The sequence below is a fragment of the Betta splendens genome, chromosome 22 (assembly GCF_900634795.4).
Source record: "Betta splendens chromosome 22, fBetSpl5.4, whole genome shotgun sequence".
NCBI lineage: Eukaryota > Metazoa > Chordata > Actinopteri > Anabantiformes > Osphronemidae > Betta > Betta splendens.
The window spans coordinates 15971347-15996662 of NC_040900.2; positions in this window are offsets into that span (position 1 = coordinate 15971347).

The following is a 25316-nucleotide window of genomic DNA, read 5'->3' on the forward strand; positions in this document are numbered from 1 at the left end:
TTTTGAGGTCTATCTAGGTGATATTGTGGCATACTCCGACACTTGGGCTGATCATGTGGCAACGTTGCACGTTATTTGAGAGACTTAAATAAGCTTCGCTTACGCTCAACTTGGTGAAATGTGAATTTGGAAAAGCTACGTTGACATATTTAGGGAAGGACGTTGGTCAGGGGCAGCCAAGATCCAGGCCATCCTGGACTATTCAGTACCCACATGCCGAGGCACGCTCTGCGTTTTTTTGGGCATGGCAGGGTACTATCGTTGTTGGGTCTGAAAATACCACAACAGAACTGATACACACAGAGACGAGAACAATATAGCACAACTGAGAGCCAACCAGTTTTTACTTGACCAAGGGGAGCTCGCCTGTGAACGTCAAAACATTGTATCAACCTTGTAAGTTCATTTGTAAAACCTTTAAAATCTAGAATTGACTTCAAAGTCTAGGTCGAGTTCGGTCATAGCAGTTGAATTTGAATACATCCTGTCTGAGACAACTGAAGAAACCATTGCTCTCAGGCCTGGAATGCAGCAAATCAAGAAAAGGAAGAAAAGGGAGAACATGCCAATCATCAGTGCAAAGGAGCCAATTCAAACAGTCTGGATCACGAGATTCAGAGCATCGATCTCATGGTTCTGTCCCTCATTCATTGTGATGGATGTGTTAACCCAAACCTGTAAACGGTAATCAACGGTTTCTAACCTTAGCATGTTCTTTCCCACACCAGTGTGTGGGACAAGACAAAGAGCAATTTTGGAAGCAGTGTTCTAATGTTTGAATTTTTGCGGAATGTCCGAACCTGTCTTATCGTCATGTGGTTTAAAGGTCGATTAGAGGCTTCGTCTAGCCCGCACTTTAGCTGGAATCTCGTGGGGCTCTGCAAAAAAGGTGTGGTCAGACACTTTAACACTAGAACTACTGGGTTTTCTAAATATACCCATTCCCACTAGAAGGTGGTCAAATGATCTGCTCGGCTAGCTGAGACCCTGAATCATCTGTGAACAGCTGCCTTTGTTAGGTAAAGGGGGCCATCACTGACGCACTCTAGGTGGTGGGTTGCGTGGGCTTGCTGACCCTGCTCCTGTCTGCAAGGCTGCACAGTTCCTATGAGTCTAAGAGTGACATCCACTGTTACAATGTTCAACCGCTATGTGCTTGGATTTACAACGTGAAAGGACGAGTGTCATTGTTGCGGTCTCACCGAAGGAAGCAATAAGATATCATCATCAATAATACAATAAGACAGTTTTAGATCCTTCTCAAATGTGGCGAAGCTTTGTTTATTTACAAAAAAAACTAGTTCAAATATTGTTTGCACTGTAACGTCATCAAAAATTACAGAAAAGATGACAGTACACTCATCAAGTTTTAACAAATGTGCAATAAAAAATATAAACAGAAAACGCTTGAAAACGTTTTTTATATTCCGTTTATTTTGTTATTACTGCTTTCACCTGTAACACATAAAGTCATTGTAGAGCTACAACCATGTTCTTACAAAGTTAAACAGATGTTTATTTCGTTATTCCCTCTTTCATGTCCGTCTGTTGAATGAAAGTGGGCGTGGCCATCCACGTAACAGAGCAGGGACACTGGGGGAAGGGGAAACGCTCATCAACACGCAGGACAAAGATCTGCGTTTTTCTGCTGCTACAGCCTCGGCTGCGTTGGGTTGTTAGTGTCCCTTTCACCTCTACCACATGAAATGTGTTCCTGCTAAGTTGATCTTGAGCTGCTATCAGAATCGTTTTTATTCCCCAGGTTTGAACAGGGCAAACATTATTTTTATTCACAAAAAAATTAAAACGTTCACGTGATTTGCCCGCTTTGATGTAGACAAAATTCTTGAAAGCGTTTTACATTACATCCCGTTTATTTCGTTATCCCCACTTTCATATCTGTCTGATAAATAAAAGTGGGCGGGGCTATCAGTCCCGTAGCAAAGGTAAGCGCTGACTGTGGGGGCTGGGCGCATCAACATACAGGACAAAGACCTGTGTTCCTCTGCCACAGCCTCCTCTTTCAGCCTGTTGCTTTGGGCCGTTATTCCCCCACTTACTGGAGCCACATGTTGACAAAGTTGACCAGCCGCTTTCATGTAGACACCAAACTCTATAAAGCATTTTACTTTACATTCCGTTTATTTCGTTATTTTTATACATGTAATTGCAAATGCTGCTCTGAGCTCTTTTACTTTGATGAGTTTTGTGTCTACATGAAAGCGGGCAGAACAACGTCCATGCGTGTGTCACGCTGAAAGCGGCTGGTGAACCTCTTGGGAACATGGCTGTAGCTCTGCAATGACTTTATGTGGTACAGGTGAAAGGGAAAATAACGAAATAAACGGAAATATAAAACAGAAACGCTTTCAAGCGTTTTCTGTTTAAATTTTTGATTGCACATTTGTTAAAACTAGATGGGTGTACTGTCTTTTTTCCTAATTCTTAGTGACGTTACAGTGCAAAGCCTATGGGATTTTTTTGTAAATAAAAATAATTAAATAAATGGAATATAAAACGGAAACGTTTCAAGCGTTTTCTGTTTATATTTTGTAAATAAAAATAAACCCGGTGAATAAAAACGATTCTGATTCTGAAAGCAGCTGATCAACTTCGTAGGAACACATTTCATGTGGTACAGGTGAAAGGGACACTAACAACCCAACGCAGCCGAGGCTGTAGCAGCAGAGAAACGCAGATCTTTGTCCTGCGTGTTGATGCGCGTTCCCCTTCCCCCAGTGTCACCGCTCTGGGACGTGGATGGCCACGCCCACTTTCATTCACCAGACGGACATGAAAGAGGAAATAACGAAATAAACAGCTGGTTAACTTTGTAGGAACATGGCTGTAGCTCTGCAATGACTTTATGTGGTACAGGTGAAAGGAGTAATAACCAAATAAACGGAATATAAAACGGAAACGCTTTCAAGCGTTTTCTGTTCACCCAAACTAGATGGGTGTACTGTCATCTTTTCAGTAATTTTTAGCATTTGCATGTTGTTGTATATGAATAACGAAATAACGTTTGACAAAACTGTGAAGAGTTCCGTGTCTACATGAAAGCGGGCAGAACAACGTCCGTCTATGACTCACTGCCGAAAGCGGCTGGTGAAACATGGCTGTAGCTCTGCAATGACTTATTATGTGGTACTGGTGAAAGGGGAAATAACGAAATAAATGGAATATAAAACCGAAACGCTTTCAAGCGTTTTTTTGGTTTATAATATATTTTTAATTGCACATTTGTTAAAACTAGATGGGTGAGCGGTGTACTGTCGTCTTTTCTGCAATTTTTAGTAACGTTACAGTGAAATAATGTGTGAACTTTATTTAGTTTTTTTGTAAATAAGCAAAGCAGCAAAACTGTTTTATTGTCTTGTTAATGTTTTTTATTGCTTCCTTTGGTGAGACCGCAACAATGACACTCGTCCTTTCACGTTGTAAATCCAAGCACATAGCGGTGGAACATTGTAACAGTGGATGTCACTCATAGACTCATAGGAACATGAGTAGGAACCCTGCTCCGCCTTGCAGGCAGCAGCAGGGTCAGCGAGCCCATGCGTCCCACCCCACAGAGAGCGTCGGTGATGGCCCTCTTTACGTAACAAAAGCGGCTCTTGGCAGGGTGCCAGCTGGAGCGTGGCGGACAAGTGAACACCCAGCCGTAGTTAGGGGTATATGTAAAGGTGTACGTCCCTTAGTAGTTCTAGTGTTAACTGGCGCACACCGACCTGACCAATGCCTCGGCAGTGACATGTAAACCTTAGTGCCGCAGAGCCACCAGCCTCCATCGACCATCATAAACGTTTGGAATAATAAACTACAGGCTTGAAGTGGCCTCCTGTTTGTTGGGCCAACATAGAAGTCATGAAATGGCCTTTACAATCAACTATTTGGACAAACGGTTTTGAATAGTCTGGTAAACTCAATACTGTAGCACCAGTAAGAGCTTGTTTCAGCAAAGTGAAAGCTTCTTCAGCTTCTGGAGTCCACTCTATATTCTGTTTCATAGACATGGGTTGGGAGTAGATCACATCTAACAACGGTTGTGTTATTTGTGCATAGCTCGGCAACCATAGTCTGCAGTAGTTGCATAACCCTAGAAACTGCATCATCTGCCGTTTCGTTTGCGGTTTGGGACCATCTAAAATAGACGCTTTTCTGTTGACTGTCAAGCTACGACCGCAAGGTGACAGTTCATGTCCTAAAAAGGTCACTTTCTGTTTGACCCACTGCAACTTTGAAAGCGAAGCTTTGTTTCCTGTCTTTGCTAAATGACGAAACAATGCAAGTGAAGCGATCTCGTTGTTTTGCTTAGTATCAGAAGCAATTAAAATGTTATCCAAGTAAAGTTGGTTAAAGGTTAAGTAATGTTTGGGAATCGGGCACGCACGGAGCACAGCTCTCAACTGCTTGGTTCACTGCTCTTAAATCTTGAACCATTCTCCATGCCCCTGATTCTTCTTTCTTAACAGGAAAAATTGGAGTGTTACACTGAGCATGTGGGGATTCTATAATAATGCCTGCTTTTATCATATCATCAATGGCTGGTTTTATAACAGTTAATGCATCTGGTTTCAATGGATATTGACGTATGCGGGGACGGTAATCAGTTTTAGCTTTAATCACCACTGGTGTGGCAGTGGTCATTAACCCTACATCTGCTTTCCCTTTCGACCAAAAAGAATCTGGAACCTGTGATAGAAGGGGATCAGGCAGTGTGCATGAAGCAAGTCATTCTCCCGCCTCATGTGGGACCTCCAAATAGACGCGGGGTGAGGTAGTTACCACCCATCCTAAAGGTCTCATATAGATGGAGCGTGTTGGTTCGTCTATCAGCCAACCATTCCCGATGTCCTTCCAACAGGGGATTTGTGCTGCGCTAAAGACGAAGTCCCCGATGTCATTCCACTTTTGCAGTGGAGCTTTGGTTACCGACACGAGGGGTCTGCTCGGTGAGCTGAACTGCACACCCTGTCATGCCTTTTTGGTCAGTGAACATGGCATTCAGAGTCACCCTCTGGGGGCCCAAATTAAAAATCTGGGTGTCATATGTTGTGGAAGTCTTCTTATAAAGAAATCAACCGGAGATCATCAGTGTGATGAACCATCTCAAAGTTTACTCTCATGTCGACACGGAGTGGATCACAATCACAATACCTCTAAGACGTAAGACACATCTTTCTACAGCATGTACAAAGTATCCACTAAAGGACTGAGGACACAAGACCTGTATTTATACCCTGTTACAATCCCCCACATGAGCTGTTGACTGGTCTTTGATATACATGAGTGCAGTAAGCCCCCCTTTACTTCCTTTAACAATGTTCCCGTGGTAACTACAGTGAAACCCCCACCATTCGATAACCGAATGCTTGATGACCCCCAGGAACAACTCTCAGCCAGAGGCACAGCATCTCATGACAACACAAAATTTCCCACACATAATCAAAATCTGGCCCTGGTGAATGTTTTTATTTTAAGGTAATGTAAAACTTTTTTAAAGACTGAGGTGTAAAGGGTCCCTTCTGACACTGAACAGCTAGGGACAATAACTGTTCAGAAGAGTGTGTGGGGTCTGGACTTGGCAGATCCAATGTCCAGTAGTAATGTGTTTCTTCAATGCTATGTAACGGTAGGGTCAGTATTTCTTCGCCCTTGCCTATAGCAACCATACCTTTGGAAGTGGGGACAATAGAGATTTTAAATCGTGTCATCAATTCACGACCTAGCAGGTTTACAGGACACTTTGGACACAGCACCACTTCGGCACGCTCAGACTCCCCAGTCTTAGGGTCAGTGAACATAATTGGCTTTGGAAAAGAATCTTTGGTCACCAGTCCAATTGCTAATTTAACAAAAATGAACCGGGAAGAACTCTGGAGTCCGGGAATCTGATCTCTCAGGACAGTTTTGTCAGCTCCTGAATCATACAAAAAAGTATGTCGCGTACCGTTAAGAAGGAAATCTTTTTTTTCTTTGTTTTGAGTTCTGCGAGTGTTAAGAGCTTCAACCTTTAATCTCTCAACTAGTTTCTCACACGGACCGTACATCAGTTTGCTCTCAAACCCGTACTTCTTTTCCCACAGTTTCAAGAATCTATTACTGCCAGGTGAAAATTTCTCCATGTACTTGAAGTCACCCTCCATGGTGGCAGGTTTGCTTTTCCCGTTACCCATTCTGAATAATCCTTTTGGCATTCAAGTGTAAACTCTTTTTGGTCAGGATCAACAATCGGTCACAGTGTCATGCAAGGATCATCGGCTACACCAGGCTTCTACAGAAACTAGTTTTCTAGTTGTAGCTGTCCCAACAAACCAACCTCTCAACTTTGATCCAAACCCACATCGAACAAACAAGACAAACTGGACAATCCCTGCGACTCCCACTAAGGAGTTAAATGCGCTTAGGGACAATGGTCAAGCGTAGAGTTTGCATTAGCACCGTTAGGTTTCCACTCTACATAGACCCATTCATACAATCATTCACACGTTTTGTTAATGTCTTAACAAGTACGCTGGAATTACGGCTCCAGTCAACCCAGTCAATCCTAATCGACTCTGGAATTACGACACTAGTCAACCCTTAGTTATTTATCCTGGAATTAGGGGCCCAGTCAACCCCTACTTATTTATCCTGGAATTCCGAGCCCAGTCAACCCCAATCATGGCATTACGGACACTCATTGTTGCTGTATTGTTCGTTTCCTGGAACTCGTTATCAACGCTGTCGGAGGGAAGATCAGGATCTATTTCACCAACCCAGCCACGAAGTCACGCCCCAGGATTTTGTGTCAGACGAGTAGATGTCCGGCTGACGTCAGACTTTAGCATTCCGTCACCTTCCTCCCACGACGTGGACCGTTGAGCTCCGGCCCGAAGGACCAAATTATGTTGGGTCTGAAAATACCACAACAGCACTGATACACACAGAGACGAGAACAATATAGCACAACTGAGAGCCAACCAGTTTTTACTTGGCCAAGGGGAGCTCGCCTGAGATCTTAGCGTTGTAAGTGCTTCACTCAGAGACCGACCAACACCAACAAACTTCCCCAAAGCACAACATTTTATTGATGCTTGTACACGCCTTCACCATCACATCATTGGTGCACCTGTTAACATGCGGAAAACACACAATTAGGCATAGCAATACTCCTCCAAAATCTCTTGTGGTTTTGAACACCTACGCCTGAATAGGAGCACAGAGCAAATGTGACAAGATTGTTCTTCGTACATGACAATACTTGGAAGCATGTGTTTAAAAGTCTGTGCACCTGTCAATGTGGTTATAAGGCACAGCAAATGCAAACCATAAATGGAAAATGTAAAAAAGGTTAAATGATACATAAAAGGATAAATGAATATAAATGAAATGAATATAAATGATTATATGGGTTAAATGATAGATAAATGAGATTAATAATAGATAAAAATATATTTTCTCCAACATTCCCCTCTGTTTGTCATTACAAGGACAATTAAACATCAGTATTACATCTCTCTGAATCAGTTTTCAATGTGAACGTCAAAACATTGTATCAGCCTTGTAAGATCTTTTTTAAAACCTTTAAAGTCTAGAATTGAATTCAAAGTCGAAGTCGAATTCGGTCATAGCAGTTGAATTTGAATACATCCTGTCTGAGATAACTGAAATGATAGATAAATGAGATTAATAATAGATAAAAATATATTTTCTCCAACAATCGTGGGTTCTGCAAAAACTTTGCGGACGTCGTGGCGCCCCTTACAGACCTCACGAGCACCACTAAGGCGTTCGTCTGGACACCTCTATGTCAGAGCGCTTTTGAATCCGCCAAAGCGATTCTTTGTAGTACACCGTGTTGGCTCCTCCTATGTTTACACGTCCCTTTAAATTGGAGGTGGATGCAAGTGCCTGTGTTAAAAACCAATCAACGAGTTGAAAACTGTGTTTTCAAAACTAGACGCGAATTTGGATTTAAAGCCTTTTCCCATTTCCTCATTTTGAGGACAAAAACAAGTCGTTTTCTCATTTTCCCAGCTTTTATTCTGGATGGAGAAATCAAACTGTTGAGCACGGCGTGGCTGAGCTGGAGCTGGAGCTGGAGCTGGAGCTGGAGCTGGAGCTGGAGCGTGGCATGGCTGAGCTGGAGCTGGAGCTTGAGCTTGAGCTTGAGCTTGACGTGGCTAAGCTGGAGCTGGAGCTTGAGCATGACGTGGCTGAACTGGAGCTGGAGCTTGAGCATGACGTGGCTGAGCTAGAGCTGGAGCTTTAGCATGATGTGGCTAAGCTGGAGCTGGACCTTGAGCAGGCGACTTAGCCGGGCGAGGGCTAGTCTGGGGTGCTAAACTGGTGTAGGGTTCACACGCATAATTGGAACTGGGACTGGGCTTTACCAGGGTCTAGACTAGCTCTGCTACCCATCCCACTGCCCCACGCAAATCCTCCGCCAGGAGCAGATGGGCAGGACCCAGGGATTGTAGTACCACAGCCAAAGCACCATGAGCAGTGCAGACAGAACCACCCTCATCTCTCTGTCTCTTACCCATTCTCTCTGTCAAGTATGCTTATGCCCGCCTCGTGTAGTGCTCCACTCAAACCTACACACATATTTTGCGGCTATGCATTGAGGGGCAACCCCCATCCAAGGCCCAATAGAGGCTGCAGCCTGGGTAGCCCACCAGACCCCCCATGCCCCCCTCACAACAGGCCTGAGCAGTTACCAGAGGGCGTTGGATGCTAGGGCAGGCAGCGCTTCACCTGAGCAGGGGCAGCGTCCCGGGGAGAGACACCCCCAGAGAAACCCTCCTGGACACAGGGTACCCAGGTCTCCACTCCCAGGTCAGCTCCCACACACTGGCAGGGAAAGCCAGGCTGTCACGTGGCTTGACGAATCGGACCCACATACACGGCGACAAAGACCAGAAGGTAAATTACACAGGCTTTAATGTTCATGGCAGAATCCAAGGAAAGGTACAGTACTGGCACAGACTCACGATGCGAGGCACATTCAAAAGGAGCGGGCATAAACGGGGGTCAAGACAGGAAGGGTCAACAACAAGATAAACTTGGCTACGGTACAAGAGAGCTGGACTGGAACAAGATCAGGTAACGGGCAACAACGGTAACTGGAATACTTACACGGTAACGCTGGAATGTGGAGATAACTCGCGATAATCTGGCGGAGATCTGAGGTGAGTACTGGATGTTAAATACCATGACTGATTGTCTATTGCGAACAGCTAATGAACCTGGATGAACAAAAAAAACTTAAGTAATACAAAATAAAACAGGAAACGGTGACCATGAATGTCTCAACAAATAAAAACATGACACAGGCACATGCCAAACCTCTAGACAGCCCTACTCTGGCACCAGGCTGTCGGTCCCAGCAGCCACTACACCCCAACCGCAGGGGACCCATGCATCCACCCAAGACTCAGCTAGCCCCGCTGCCCCATCCCTTAGGCAGGCAGGCACGTCCAACCACCAGGTACCCCTCCACCACCATGCCAGACACGGCGCAGCAGCCGAGCCCCATGCATCCTTACCTGGAAATGGAATCAATCAGAGTGTAGTTTTGGTTATTGATTTAAAGAAGCAGAGAATGTGTCTAAGGTGGTTTAACACGCTGTTCAAGTACTGAGTAATGCTCATGGTGTGTCTGGTGTGGCTGACTGACGATAAGCGTATCACGTCACTTGCTGCTGTGTGTGTACGGCGTTACTCTCCGCTCTTTTCTAAATATTATCGTCTTATATCTGGTAGTGACTGCTAAGAGTTGCAAAACAAGCCTCCTAGCTTAGCTGTTGGCATACCTGGCTGGAACCCTGGTATCGTCTTTGACCAGGATCTCTCTTTTACATCATACATTAAACAAATCTCCAGAAAGGCCTACTTTCATCTTAAGAAGATTAAGGTAGTAGGAAGTAGGAAGAAATATAGCTAAAATCAGAACCATCCTCTCTCAGAGCGATGCAGAGAAACTGAGCCATGCATTTGTTACTTCTAGGCTGGACTCCAGTAACTCCTTACTCATAGGAGGTCCTAACTGCAGAGTATGTGTGTGGGTTTGAGTGTAGCACTACACGGGGCGAGCATGGGCATACTTGAGCCGTTTTCTAGTTAAATTGTCCAGAAAATAAAATACAAAGAACATCCGCTTCCTTATTTCTCTTGATATAAGCGAAAAAAAGGAATTTAATCACAGCACCATGTTAAAACCAAATAAACGAGCTGAAAACAGTGTTTTCAAAACTAGACCTGGAATTAGATTTAAAGCCGTTTTCCGTTTTCTCGTTTTGTGGAAAAAAAGATTTTATTCTGGGGGACAAATCAAACAGTTGGAACATACACGGACTGTTTTCCGTTTTTCGATTAAAAAGAAACAAACAGCATTTATTCAAAGCAGCGTGTTAAAAATGAAAAAACGAGCTGAAAAAATTCATTGCTTTCCGTTTTCTCATTTGGTTTCAACGATTTGGTGCAATTAAACAGTTAAAACACTAAGACATAGGCCCTTTAAACGGAGGCTGCATTATTATACTTTACCGTAATGACATTTACCACAATATCTGCAGAAAAACAAAGTTTTATTACACACAGTGGATTTGGAACTCGCTCCGCGCGAGTTATGGCGTCTGATGTTGATTCAGTTGCAAAGCAAACTTCGAACCCCATCCCCTATTACGTATTGGCACAGAGACATTAACATATTGTCTCCACTCAGTCAATAGGTGTAAAATACTTTAGCTCCGAGACAAGAAAAAACTCCATGGGAGATCGGGCGCGTGATCAGCTGCACCTACATAGGCTGTCCATCCATCCATCCATTTTCATCTGCTTATCCGGGTCCGGGTCGCGGGGGCAGCAGTCTAAGCAGAGAGTTCCAGACTTCCCTCTCCCCGGACACTTCCTCCAGCTCTTCCGGTGGGACCCCAAGACGTTCCCAGGACAGCCGAGAGACGTAGTCTCTCCAGCGAGTCCTGGGTCTTCCTCGGGGCCTCCTGCCGGTGGGACATGCCCGGAACACCTCCCCAGGGAGGCGTCCAGGAGGCATCCGAACCAGATGCCCGAGCCACCTCAACTGGCTCCTCTCGATGTGGAGGAGCAGCGACTCTACTCCGAGCTCCTCCCGGGTGACAGAGCTCCTCACCTTATCTCTAAGGGAGCCTGTGGAGGAAGCTCATTTCAGCCGCTTGTATCCGTGACCTTGCCCTTTCGGTAGATTGACCGATAAATTGAGAGCTTTGGCTTTCGGCTCAGCTCCCTCTTCACCACGACGGACCGATACACCGACCGCATTACTGCAGCCGCCGCACCGATCCGTCTGTCAAACTCATGCTCCTTCCTTCCCTCACTCGTGAACAAGACCCCAAGATACTTAAACTCCTCCACTTGAGGACGAAACTCTTCTCCAACCTGGAGAGAGCAAACCACCTTTTTCCGGTCGAGAACCATGGCCTCAGATTTGGAGGAACTGATTCTCATCCCACCCGCTTCACACTCAGCTGCAAACCGCACCAGCGCACGCTGGAGGTCCTGGCCCGATGAAGCCAACAGGACAACATCATCTGCAAAAAGCAGAGATGCTATCCTGTGGTCCCCAAACCAGACCCCCTCCGGCCCCTGGCTGCGCCTAGAAATTCTGTCCATAAAAATAATGAACAGAACCGGTGACAAAGGGCAGCCCTGCCGAAGTCCAACATGCACCGGGAACAGGTCTGACTTATTGCTGGCAATGCGAACCAAGTTCCTGCTCCGGTTGTACAGAGACCGTACAGCCCTTAGCAAAGGGCCCTGGACTCCATACTCCCGGAGCACCCCCCACAGGATGTCACGAGGGACACGGTCGAAGGCCTTCTCCAGATCCACAAAGCACATGTAGACTGGTTGGGCAAACTCCCACAAACCCTCAAGCACCCTGCTGAGGGTATAAACCTGGTCCAGCGTTCCACGACCAGGCCGAAAACCACGTTGTTCCTTCTGTATCCGAGGTGCGACTATCGGCCGAAGTCTCCTCTCCAGTACCTTGGCATAGACTTTCCCAGGGAGGCTGAGAAGTGTGATCCCCCTATAGTTGGAAGATCCTCAAAGTACTCCTTCCACTGTCCGATAACATCCCCAGTTGAGGTCAACAGCTCTCCACCTCCACTGAAAACAGAGTTAGTAAAGAACTGCTTCCCCCTCCTAAGGCGCCGAACAGTTTGCCAGAATATCTTTGAGGCCGAGCGATAGTCCTCCTCCATGTCCTCCCAGAACTCCTCCGAAGCCAAAGTTTTTGCCTCCGCAACGGCACGGGCTGCAGCACGCTTGGCCTGCCGGTACCCATCAGCTGCCTCAGGAGTCCTACAGGTCAACCATACCTGGTAGGACTCCTTCTTCAGCTTGATGGCGTCCCTTACCTCCGGCGTCCACCACCGGGTTCGGGGATTACCACCACGACAGGCACCGGAGACCCTGCGTCCACAGCTACGAACGGCCGCGTTGACGATGGAGATGGAGAACATGGTCCACTCGGACTCTATGTCTCCCACCTCCCTCGGAATCTGGTCGAAGCTCTCCCGGAGGTGTGAGTTAAAGGTCCGTCTGACAGAGGGTTCAGCCAGGCGTTCCCAACAGACCCTCACAATACGTTTGGGCCTGCCAAGTCGTTCCAGCCTCCTTCTCTGCCAGAGGATCCTACTCACCACCAGGTGGTGATCAGTTGACAGCTCAGCCCCTCTCTTCACCCGAGTGTCCAAAACATATGGCCGAAGGTCAGGTGAAACGACTACAAAGTCTATCATCGACCTCCGGCCTAGGGTGTCCTGGTGCCATGTGCACCGATGGACACCCTTATGTTTGAACATGGTGTTTGTTATGGCCAAACTGTGCCTAGCACAGAAGTCCAATAACATAACACCATTCGGGTTCAGATCAGGGAGGCCGTTCCTCCCAATCACGCCTCTCCAGGTATCACTGTCGTTACCTACGTGGGCATTGAAATCTCCCAGAAGAACAATGGGGTCCCCAGTTGAAGCGCTTTCCAACACTCCCTCCAGGGACCCCAAGAAGGCCAGGTACTCCACACTGCCATTTGGCCCGTAAGCACAAATGACGGTGAGTGACCTATCCCCCACCCGAAGGCGCAGGGAAGCGACCCTCTCGTCCACCGGGGAAAACTCCAACACATGGCGACTAAGCTGGGGAGCTATGAGCAAGCCCACACCAGCCCGCCGCCTCTCACCGCAGGCAACTCCAGAGTAGAAAAGGGTCCAGCCCCTCTCAAGGAGTTGGGTTCCAGAGCCCAGGCTGTGTGTGGAGGTGAGCCCGACTACTTCTAGCCGGTACCGCTCGACCTACTGCTCAAGCTCAGGCTCCTTTCCACCCAGTGATGTGACATTCCATGTCCCAATAGCCAGACTGGCCATCCAGGGATTGGGTCGCCTAGGCTCCCGCCTTCGACTGCTGCCCAATCCACTCTGCACCGGCCCCCTACGGTTCCTCCTGCGGATGGTGGGTCCACTTGAGGATGGCCCCACGTCGCTCTTTCGGGCCCCGTGGGAATAGGCCCGGCCACCAGGCGCTCGCATACGATCCCCAACCCCGGGCCTGGCTCCAGGGTGGGGCCCCGGCTGCACCATACCGGGCGACGTCTCTGGCCTTGGTGGTTTGCCTTTCATAGGGGGGTTGTGAACCGCTCTTAGTCTGGCCCATCGCCCAGGACCTGTTTGCCTTGGGAGACCCTACCAGGGGCATTTAGCCCCCGACAACATAGCTCCCGGGGTCATTCAGGCACACAAACTCCTCCACCACGGTAAGGCGGCGGTTCTCCTCCCTGAACCGCCGCCTCCTCCTCTCCTCCCTACATAGGCTGTGAGACGCCAAAAACTTTCACTTGACTTTTTTAAAACGCTCTTCTTATGGTATTTCACACAAGTCTGGCAGACTACCACTGCTAACTTGTAGAGAATATCATATAATAAAAATAAATAAATTGTTTCTCTGCCTGCTACAGCCTCGGCTGCGTTGGGTTGTTAGTGTCCCTTTCACCTCTACGATATGAAATGTGTTCCTACAAAGTTGATCAGCCGCTTTCAGAATCAGAATCATTTTTATTCCCCAGGTTTGAACAGGGCAAACATTATTTTTATATACAAAAAAAATTAAAACGTTCACATGTGATTTGCCCGCTTTGATGTAGACAAAACTCTTGAAAGCATTTTACTTTACATTCCGTTTATTTCGTTATTCCCACTTTCATATGTGTCTGATAAATAAAAGTGGGCGGGGCTATCAGTCCCGTAGCAAAGATAAGCGGTGACTGTGGGGCCTGGGCGCATCAACATACAGGACAAAGACCTGTGTTCCTCTGCTACAGCCTCCTCTTTCAGCCTGTTGTAATTGCAAATGCTGCACTGAGCTCTCTTTTACTTTGATGAGTTTTGTGTCTACATGAAAACGGGCAGAACAACGTCCATGCGTGTGTCACGCTGAAAGCGGCTGGTGAACCTCTTGGGAACATGTCTGTAGCTCTGCAATGACTTTATGTGGTACAGGTGAAAGGGGAAATAACGAAAGAAACGGAAGATAAAACGGAAACGCTTTCAAGTGTTTTCTGTTTATATTTTTAATGCACATTTATTAAAACTGTACTGTCGTTTTTTGTTGTTTGCCCTGTTCAAACCTGGGGAATAAAAACGATTCTGATTCTGAAAGCGGCTGATCAACTTCGTAGGAAGACATTTCATATGGTCCAGGTGAAAGGGAGACTAACAACCCAACGCAGCCGAGGCTGTAGCAGACAGATAAACACATGCGTGTGTTTCCCCTTCCCCCAGTGTCCCTGCTCTGGGACGTGGATGGCCCCGCCCACTTTCATTCACCAGACGGACATGAAAGAGGGAATAACGACATAAACAGCTGGTTAACTTTGTAGGAACAAGGCTGTAGCTTTGCAATGACTCTATGTGGTACAGGTGAAAGGAGTAATAACGAAATAAACGGAATATAAAACGTTAAAGCTTTCAAGCGTTTTCTGTTCACCCAAACTTGATGGGTGTACTGTCATCTTTTCAGAAAATTTTTTGCATTTGCATGTTGTTGTAAATGAATAACGAAATTAACAAAATCTACATTTAAAAAAACTGTGAAGAGTTCCGTGTCTACATGAAAGCGGGCAGAACAACGTCCGTGTATGACTCACTGCCGAAAGCGGCTGGTGAACCTCTTGGGAACATGGCTGTAGCTCTGCTAAATGATACAGGCAGCCTATCTTGTATGCGAAAATATAAAAATGTTCAGTAATTACAACTCCTGCTTCCACCGGGGTTCGAATCCGGGGTAAAAAATTGACACGTCAAGGCTGTTAACAATAAACAAACCATTACACCACGGAGGCATTGTGACATAGCTCTACATGAGCCTATATAACATAAGTATAAGACAGCCTTATAAAGGCCAGTGTGGGGGCTGATCACCACCTAGGCCAAATAGACGCAACACAGCTCCAACGCGCTAAAAACCCGGTGATACATCGCTGAAAATGCAAACAGATTGCCGTAAAGGCTGACACATTGAAGTGCTACGACTGTAGCAACATTTCAGTTAACTAGTAGCAACCAAACTTATAAATCAAAAGGAAAAATATCTGGCGAGAGATGGACAACAAGTAAGCCTAGTAAAAAGATAGCACTAGGTTTGGTAAAACAAACAAATTTGCCATGACATACTATAATCAATCAGTCAGGTTCCTACTGACTAAGGTAACCCACCTTAGTCAGTAGGAACCTTTGTTACCTATATGTATGTGTGTATGTATATTTTTTGAAGAAAAACTTAAGGAGAAAAGAAAAGGGAAAGAGAAAGAAAAATTCTTTTCAGGTTTCTTAAAATCTAATTGTATGATCTCAAAAAGTTCTGGTTTTGTGACATCATCACCAAACAGTTTTCAAGCTGGTAATACCTCTGTTGATTATCAAATTGAGCTTTTAGAAAGCAGAGATAAGATATTCAGAATGTCAGCACGTAACCTAGACTTTTAAAGTTACTACAGTGATGCCTGCATTAAATCATGCCTACAAAATAAACTGAATTGGAGCCTGGACTTCTAAACCGACTCCTTAATATTCTCTATTATCTTTAAACTAATAGTTTGAACAATCTTCATGCTAAATTCAGATAAGGTTACTTTTATCACTGTACCACCTGTTTACTGAGGAAGTCAGAAATTTCAACATTGCTCAGATTGTTCAGATCCAAGATGGTACCATGTCGTATCATTATCATACTTTAATTAACTTTGATGGATGGTCTGAGTGTCCCCCACTTAGTGAATAGTTCACAAAATCAAACAACAAAACAACACAATGACTAATAACCACTAATGAATTATTTTGTGTTCTTTAGTGGGCTTGTCCCCCACTTGGGAACTTTTGGTGGGAAGCTTTCTGGTTATAATCTGTTAGATCGTTCTTCCTATGTGGCCTGTATGCCACTTGTTGAAGAGTGTTGTGTGTAGTTTTGATTCGCCTGTGTTTTGCGCGTGGAGGGTCATGGGCCTACGTCATCATTACCCCCCCCCTGTGGCTATGGGGCACCACGACTAAAGGAGAGTGAGGGCGTTGGAGCCATACGATAGTAGGCACATGATACAGCACAATGATTTGCAAATGCCATAAAAATGTTCCAACCAGTTCTGGATCGAATGTACAGGCAGGCCCAGGATGGCGCCTTGTTTGGTCAATGGATCAGCCTGATTAGTGAGGTCGAAGGGCGCCACAACGGTAAGGGTGCGGCATTGGACCTCTGTGGGCTGGTGGTGCGGGAGGGGCACAGGGTCACGGACCTGTGCCAAGATTCTGAAATGCTTGAGGTCTATTACTGGTTCCAAGCAATTAGGTCTTGGCCTATCAATAGAGGAACCGTTTCCAGGGATGACACATATACTGGATGAACAAACTTTATTGGACCAATAGACATATGGATCAAAGCCATGGCTGTAATAATGGTCCCTGTAAGAGCGTAAGGTTGAATCTTCAGCGGGCATGGATGCAGTGTAAGCTGTTTGCCTGTCTGCTGCATCACTGATGTCAGTTTGTTGAGCAGTGCAGTAGATATTAAAGTGCTGTCGGAAGCTGTGTCAAGAAGAGCCTCCTGTTTGAAGGTGTTTTCCAGAGTGACTGCTAAGTGAGGTTTTCGTGCAACCCCCCTTTTAGTGAGGTTCCCAAGAAATTGTAAGAAGGGCGGGTCACCTGGAATGAGCGGATCATCATCCTTGGGTGACTCATTAGAGTCCAGCTGAACCACCAAGACTGCACTGGAAGACTCGGTTTCTCAGCCATACATGTGGTGTTTGGGCTGGAAAGTGTGAGTGGCTCAGTCCCTGTAGGGCTTAGTGGATGTTCTTTCTGAATAATCAGATCTAGCTGAGGATCTGGCTGTACAGCTGTCAGTGACAAAACATCGGCTGTCCTATTCTTTTTCCCTGTGAGGTCTTGGGCAACTTGTTCAAGTGTCTCCAAGTCCTTTTTGTTGAGGCCTGAAGTGTCAAGGTGGGGCTCATGTAGGGTATTTCTGTTCTCCACATAACCATTTCTATTCTCCTTGTTAAAGGATTTGCGCCAAGGAGGACCAGGAGATGTGTAATCTCGATGGTAACCGTTCTGTGCGTGTGGTCGTTCACCTATGTCCCCCCTTTGCACTCGGAAGTCACTTCTGTGCTGAGGGGTAGGTTGATCTTCAAAGGAAGCAGAGGAAGGATTTTCCCTTTCATACCTTATAGAATTTGGCCTTTAGTCAGACCAAGATGACTTGCAATGGTTACGCCGTGTTTTTTTTTTCTGAAACCCGTATGGTTCATGACTATATTGAGGTCGATAGGATCTTAAGGAAGTTCTTTCGGTGTCCTTTGAGCCACCATCATAGGCTCCTTCTAATCTCAGAGGCAAATGTTTGGTGTCAATGTTGAACACAGTACTCGGCTCAGGATTCTTTGGATGAATCTCTTTGTGTTTTGCAAACCCCAACGATGCCAGTTCATGTAGGTGTTGGGTGGTGGAGTTGAGTGGATTTGCTGAAATGCCAAGATGACTGCTAGGAGCAGGATGGAGGTTTTTGATAAAAAGTGTTTTGAAGTTCAAGTCTTTCTCCATTCCTGGTTAATTTCTAGAGCCGAAGTAGGCTCGAAGAAGGCGTCTGTAGTAGGCCTGTGGGTCTTCCTGTCAGGCTTGCTTAATAGCAATAGCTGCATTAAGTCCAGATTGGGAGACAGCATCACTGTATTCCCACTCTAGAGCATCGCATAGCAGGTCATAATCATCTCTGATTATGCTGGGTTGTCGTTCAATGAAATTGCTAACATCACGACTCGAGGTTAGTTTGATAAGATATAACTTATCATGGGTTGTAGACTGTGGATACCTTTGCAGATAAAAGCTGATGTCCTTTAAGTAGCCGGAGGTATCATGAGAACCACCAGGACTGTGTTCAAAGCGCATGATGTTGCGTGCTATCCAAATCTCTCATAGGAGGAGGTCATCACCACTGGTGATGAGCTTCTGTGCGAATATTGTGCTCTCAGTGGTTCAGGTGGGAAGTATGAATGGAGCACGGCAAGTGGGGGCTCCTCCTCCTTGGGAGGGATTGCTTCTCTTCTTGTTTGCTGGTAAAAGGCATCATGGGAAGTGTGTCTCTTCCCTATTTCAAAAGAATAATCAAGATCTCTTTTAACCTTGGCTACTTCTTTCTCATGTTTTTCTTGGAGGCGTTTAATTTTGCATGTTTTGTTTTCAGCAACAACCAATTGATGGCATAAGCGTTGGCTCACTTGTTGTTCCTTCTCTAGATGTCTCTCAAGAATTTTGTTTTTGGATTTTAGGTCATCATTCTCATCCGTAGTTTGGGAGAGCAAAGTTTGTGTTTTGTGTTTTTTATCTACTCATGCTTCTTCAAGCTGTTGTTGAGAAGTAGTGAGCTCTTGCTCAAACTGCAGGAGGGATTGTTTTAATTCATGATTTTCATTTTCTAAATCCTCCTTTTCTGTTTGAGAATCAGCGGCTAATTCCTTGGATTTGGCTACTGATTCTGCTTGGTCCCGTTTTGACATTTCCAGGAGGTGTTCAAGAAGGTTATTTTTTCCCTGTAGTTGGGTGTTTTGTTGTTTGCGGGTATCTAATTTGTTATTGGCTCTCTCTAGTAGTTGGTGTGTTTGTTTTAATTGGATGGACATTATCATGGCCATTCGTCCCAGCATTTTTATCTTGACCTTTTCATTCAAGGACTGGGTTAGGGCGTCAGCAGTGAAGTCTGTTAACAGATTGTCAAGTTCCTTCACCGTAGATCCCTGGATTTCTGTCATGTATCCAGGAATAAAAGCTTGGGTCAGCTCATTTAATGCTTCTTCAGTGGCGAACCGGATATCTATGCTAGTGTCAGTGGACACGCTTGAATTAGGATTTTTCAACTCATTGGTTGACTCCATCTTACCAGTGTTTTGGTTAGTGAGGTTGGTTAGCAGTTCTTTTAGAATTCTTCCTGATTGTATCTTTATACAGGTGAGGAGGCACATAATCAATTATTTAAATTCAAACGCTTCTTTAACTAGAGTAGATCAAAGGAATTAAAATTTTTATGGAAGTTATTTCTAAAAAAAAATTCTATACACAATATGGCAATCAAAGATAACAGGTAAAAATCAATCAAATAGAATACAAAACAAAGGTAATTTAGCCCAATCAAAAAAAAAATCAATAATAGTTTGCAATATCAAAGTATTTGAAGTCTATATTCAAAGATCAGCAGTTACCTATCAATTAATTTTACCTTTAAGAAAAGGAGAACTCATTAAAGTCATACAATGTATGATTTATTCAAAGGTGGGTAAATGGGATTAAATGTAACTAGTCATACGCAAAAACAACGTTTATCAAGAATTAAGGCTATTTAAATCCAACTATGAGATGCACTGGGGCCTTCTCGGCTGGAATGCCTGCTTTCTGACTCAGTTAACCAAATCGGCCACTGGGTGGAGGCAGAGAGTATCACTAGGATTTGAATTCCGTTTAAGGACGACAGGGCGCTGCAGGACGGTGATGTCAGCACCGATAACTTTTGGGCAGTTGCGCTCTGGCTGCGGGTCAGAGCATTTAATTCATACATGTAACTTTAGTACGGCGGCTACATGCTTTGGGCTCCAAGGCCTAGCAACAGTTCAACGTTTAAACTAAACAGTATCAAGTCTTAGTATTTTCGGATCATTTATTTTCCACTTGGCATTGCACAGTGGGCAACTTCAACGTTTTCACTATTTAACCGGTTTTCTTCAATAACAACAAGGAGTCCCTGTGACTCACCAAGATAATGCGCAATAAACGTCACTCTTCCCCTGTCAAACAGTTTGTTTTAACAGTTTATAGGGAGCTGGGTAGCTAATCCAGCTGCTCTAAAGGGAAGGTCTGGATCAGAGGTGAATTAACTGGAACACGCAGAGAATCGACTTAATCCAGGGCGCAGCCCTTAGTGCTGGAACACGCAGCAACCGAGGAACTCGCCAACAAGGCCTTTAATTTCACACAAGCGTACGGCGACGCTCAGTTATAACAATGTTTGCAAACACACTTCAATCAAAACAATATTCTTCTTCTATGTATTTCTGACTTCGTCAGCAACGCTTAACTATCTGCGCGCCCCTCTCGGCTGGAGGACTTGCGCGGCATGGACTCAAACAACAGCACTCCACAGCGCACGGCCGTGTACACTCGTTTTATTGTAAACCTAACTAAGCTTTAGATCAAAATTTTTCGAAAGTCAAACAAGAAATGCACCAACAACTGATTCTATTCAACTGAACTATGATTCGCAACGTTCTCAGACAAGTAAAGGTATGAAATAGCGCCTCACGCGGATGGCACCAATAAATATGTAGCGGATTCAAATTATTAATTGTTTGATATTAATGCAGAAACATTAATATACCTCGAAGTTTGGGCACCAGGTTTGTTTTAAAGCTGAAACCACGCTTGTATTAATCTAGTCAACGCCAGATGTCAATTCAATGAGTTACCAGTTATAAACAACAATAACCACTTTCTTGTGATAAAACCAAATCAGTCTCTTATGTCGTGAATTCTTGTCGCGGTTCGGTGACCTCTGTTCAAATCTGAAGAACAATGCACACGAAACCAGATTCCTTTTAACGTTTTATTAATCTAACACTACTGGATATATGAATAACATAATATGGAAATACTCAAATAAACAGAACAGAAAATGAGAGAACAATCAGAATGAGATGATGAACAGTGAATGAATCACTGAATGAAGGCACAAGGAATGGTCAAGACCTGAGTGTGTGATGGCTTTGATCAAGCGAAAAGAGTATTTGTCTCTAACTAATGCAAATCTAAGGACAACTAATCAATTTGGAATGTTCAATTTTAGCGCCTTGAGAATTACCAGAATTCTCAGAGTATTAGAGATGTTCGTCTTGCCTTAGTTTGGAGACAGAACTTCTGTCTTTAACTCATCACTACAGCCACAATCTCTACTCTATGAACGTAAATATTTCACTAAATCGTAGTCATACTTGTCTTCTTTCTAATGATGTGTCTGGCTATACCCTCAGACCTATACTTTAGTCGCTATCGACCTCAAAGTGCAGAGAGATTCTGAAATTCTCCCATAGACTCTAATGATAATTTTCGGCAGACGTCTGGAGAAAAAACAGGAGAAGATCTATATACAAGCTTTCGTCCTCAAACATAAAATTAACTCCACATGTTCAGGGAAGCCTTGGGATTCATAAAGTGAAAATATATTATGGTTTTGCTGGAATAAGCCTATTTATCAAGGGTGAAAGTCTGCTTTCACAGAGCAGAGTGAGCCTGATTTTCCAGCTTTTCGTCTCCATGGCGACGGGGCGGCTGCAGATTTCACTGACAGGTCAAACTGCAGTTTAGTAATTACCCACACATGCTTCCTCTACGTCCTTTCAAAATAAAAGCACCAATGCAATTTATTAGCTTTAACTGCACAGTTTTTGCCTTTGAATGGTTAATTATGATCATTTAAAGACTAATTGACAGTTACGCTATTACCCCCCACACATTTCCTCTAAATCCTTTCAAAAATAAAAGCACCAATTACAATTTGTTACCTTTAATGGCAAGATTGATTAGAAATTTATGGTTCTGAATACTTACCAATCGTTAATGAGACTATTTTAGAGTTCAGTAAATAACCACTCACACTTATTAGGGTGCTTTTATTCTGAAAGGGCTTAATCTAAATCTTTTGCTTTAATAGGGCTATTCTTGCTATTGAATGATAAATTATGACTATCTAATGACTATATTATAGTTTAGTAAATCACTCACACACAACCTCTAAATCCTTTTCTAAATCCTTTTACCCTAAATGGCAATATTTTTGAATAGTTATTAAACTATTACACAGTTAGGTAATTATTTACAAATACTTTCTTCAAATCAAAAGGCTAGTCAGCTTATTTATGATTGTCAACAATGCACCTTGGTCAACTTTTTAATCTTTGACATCTTTTCAGCTTGGTCAACTTTGGAATTTTTTAAATTGCCATCTTTTGTCATCGTTTTAATCTTTGTCATCGTTTTCTTGTTTTCATCGTTTTTATAGTTTTCATAGTTTTCATCGTTTTTATAGTTTTCATCGTCTTGCCGTTGTCAACTTTTGTTGACAACCAACTTTCGTCAGCAGCTTCATCAGCATTTGTCATCGTTGCGGCAGCAGATCAGCTCTCCCACGTAATTTCTCGAGAAATTACTTTTTCTAGTTCTGTTTGACAACCTCCTAGCATGTGGGTAACTGGGATGTGCCCCCTTACAGTATAGAAAAGACAATGTTACATTTACTGTAAATTGTATTGGTCCTACAAATATGATGGCTATGGTACACAAGCTATAGGTAACTGATCAGATAAGCAGCAGTTATTGTAGAGATGTGTCTATTTAGCAACTAAGCTTGAAACACAACACCGTTATCATTCTAAGTAACCATGTTAGAATTTGATAGAATAATGACATAACTCCAAATCACAAGTTGATTTAGGCTGACACAGGGCGGAGTAATAACAGACATAACCGTTTTCATTTGCAATATTTTAGTGTTGTGATCATCCAGCTGCAGCTCTAAAGTGCAAAGGCCTGCTAACGCAACACACAAATAGGAGCGGCAGCACATGTCAACAGGACAAAAGCTCGACACCTGCCTGTAGCCGATCAAAGGCCCATAGCTATTAGCTGTTCCCCACACAGGTGTGTGATTGCGCCAACTCAGAGTAGCACACTTTAAAGGGACAAAAGCTTTGTCGACTGGTTGTAGCCATTAGCAAAGCTACTAACAAATTAAGGCATTACAAGTATCAAGCATGTACTTACTAAAGCGAGCTAGATCCACCGCTCCCTGCCTGTAGCCGCTTGAAGGCCGATAGCTATTAGCTGTTCCCCCAGGTGTATTTGACTGCAGAAAACGGCCAAAAGCTACACCCACCGTTACCTGCCTTTAGCCGCTTGAAGGCCCATAGCTATTAACTGTTCTCCCCAGGTGTGATTGCAGAAAAAGGACAAAAACTAGACCCCCCGTTCCCTGCCTGTAGCCGCTCAAAGGCCGATAGCTATTAGCTTTTTTCCACACAGATGTGTGGCTGCAGGAGCCCACGAAAGCATATTTAAAGGGGACAAAGGTCGACTGGCTGTAGCTGTTAGCATAGCTAGCTATTAGCTTGCCTCACTCGTGGGTTAGTACATTTTAAACAGACAAACTAGCATTTTAAAACATTTTTAATATGAAACGTGTACTTACTTCTGTTATAGTCTGGGTTTTTTGGTGTATGTTTCCGGTTTTATTTTGTAGTTACTTCCGGTTTAGTGTTATCATTCCATCCTGCTTTATTTGTGACACATCAGCTGTTTTCTATTCCGTCATTAGCATTGTATTTAAACACCAGCACTTACCTGAGTTCTCCACCAGATCGTTTTGACTTAGTCCGTTCCAGCATTTTGATTATCTGCTTACCTGTTGCCGCGTTGTCTGATCACACGATTCGCCTTCTGGATTCTCCCTGTCTGTACTGTAGCCTTGATTACTCTGATGTTTGACCTCCTGCTTATTCGACCTGTCTGCTTGCCTGTTGCATCTGTACCGTTGCCAATCTGCTCTCCCGCTTATCGACCCTTGCCTGTCTTGACTAAGGAAACCATTAAAACCCTTTTTCTGCTACCATGAGTCTCCGGAGTGGTGCTCTGGCGCCACCTGCTGGAGAATGGCTGTCATCAGTGTCGGCCGTAATCCTCCTGCTCACCAGGGGGGATTTCTTGGACACCGTTCCCTCCGGTGTGCTGATCCCACCACCAACCGTCACACTGGTTCCTGGCAAAGCACGCCAGATTTGGAGGACGTTGAAGGCCCAGAGTGGCTCTGAACTCAGTGGCTCGCTTTCAGCCCCTGTTCTGTTTTCTGAGAGGAGGAGGTTGGGTCCCAACCGCCGGCATCCCAGTCGACTTCGGAGGGGGACCAACCACCGAACCACAGTCTGCTCCTGCTCCAGAACCAGTCTGCTCAGGAACCACGGTCTGCTCCAGAACCACAGTCTCTTACAGCCTCGGAACCACAGTCTGGCCCAGTCACAGTACTCCGGTCTGCTCCAGCCACAGTACTCCAGTCTGTTCCAGTGTTGGGGCAGTGTGAGGGTTGTGCCAAGTGAATTAGCAACACCACCTAGTCTCAGTTTGATTAGCCTCACACAGGGCACCAATTATGTTGGGGATATGCGAGGCGCACAAATTATAATAATTGGATTTATAGCTCCTGAGTGGAGACACCAATTATGTTTATAATTTAGATTCACAAAACTTGGTTATTAGCTTAAATATACATAACTATATGACAAAGTCTATAGTTTGGTAAGTGAAACACTTTACTATTATTGATTTAATAATTATTAATTGAATTAATAATTACTTAATTTAGAGGGCACCACCCTGTTGCCAGGGACCAATAACCAATTTGGAACAGCCAATACAGTCTCAATTGTATTTAGGTTGGTTGAAGGATGGGCTCCGTACCATATTCACCAGTGCTGTAAAACCATATACAAATAATCACAGACAACGACCAATTAAATTATGAACGCTTTATTAAACAATTAATATTAACTCTAGTGTCAACACTATCTTGAATAACACAGCAAATCACAAATTAATTTTATAGTGTGTTCATCTGGGCGTACTGTATGTGTATGCGCGTTACCTGAGATACGGGGTTTGTGTGTGTGTGTGTGTGTGTGTGTGTGAGTGAGTGAGTAAGTGAGTGAGTGAGTG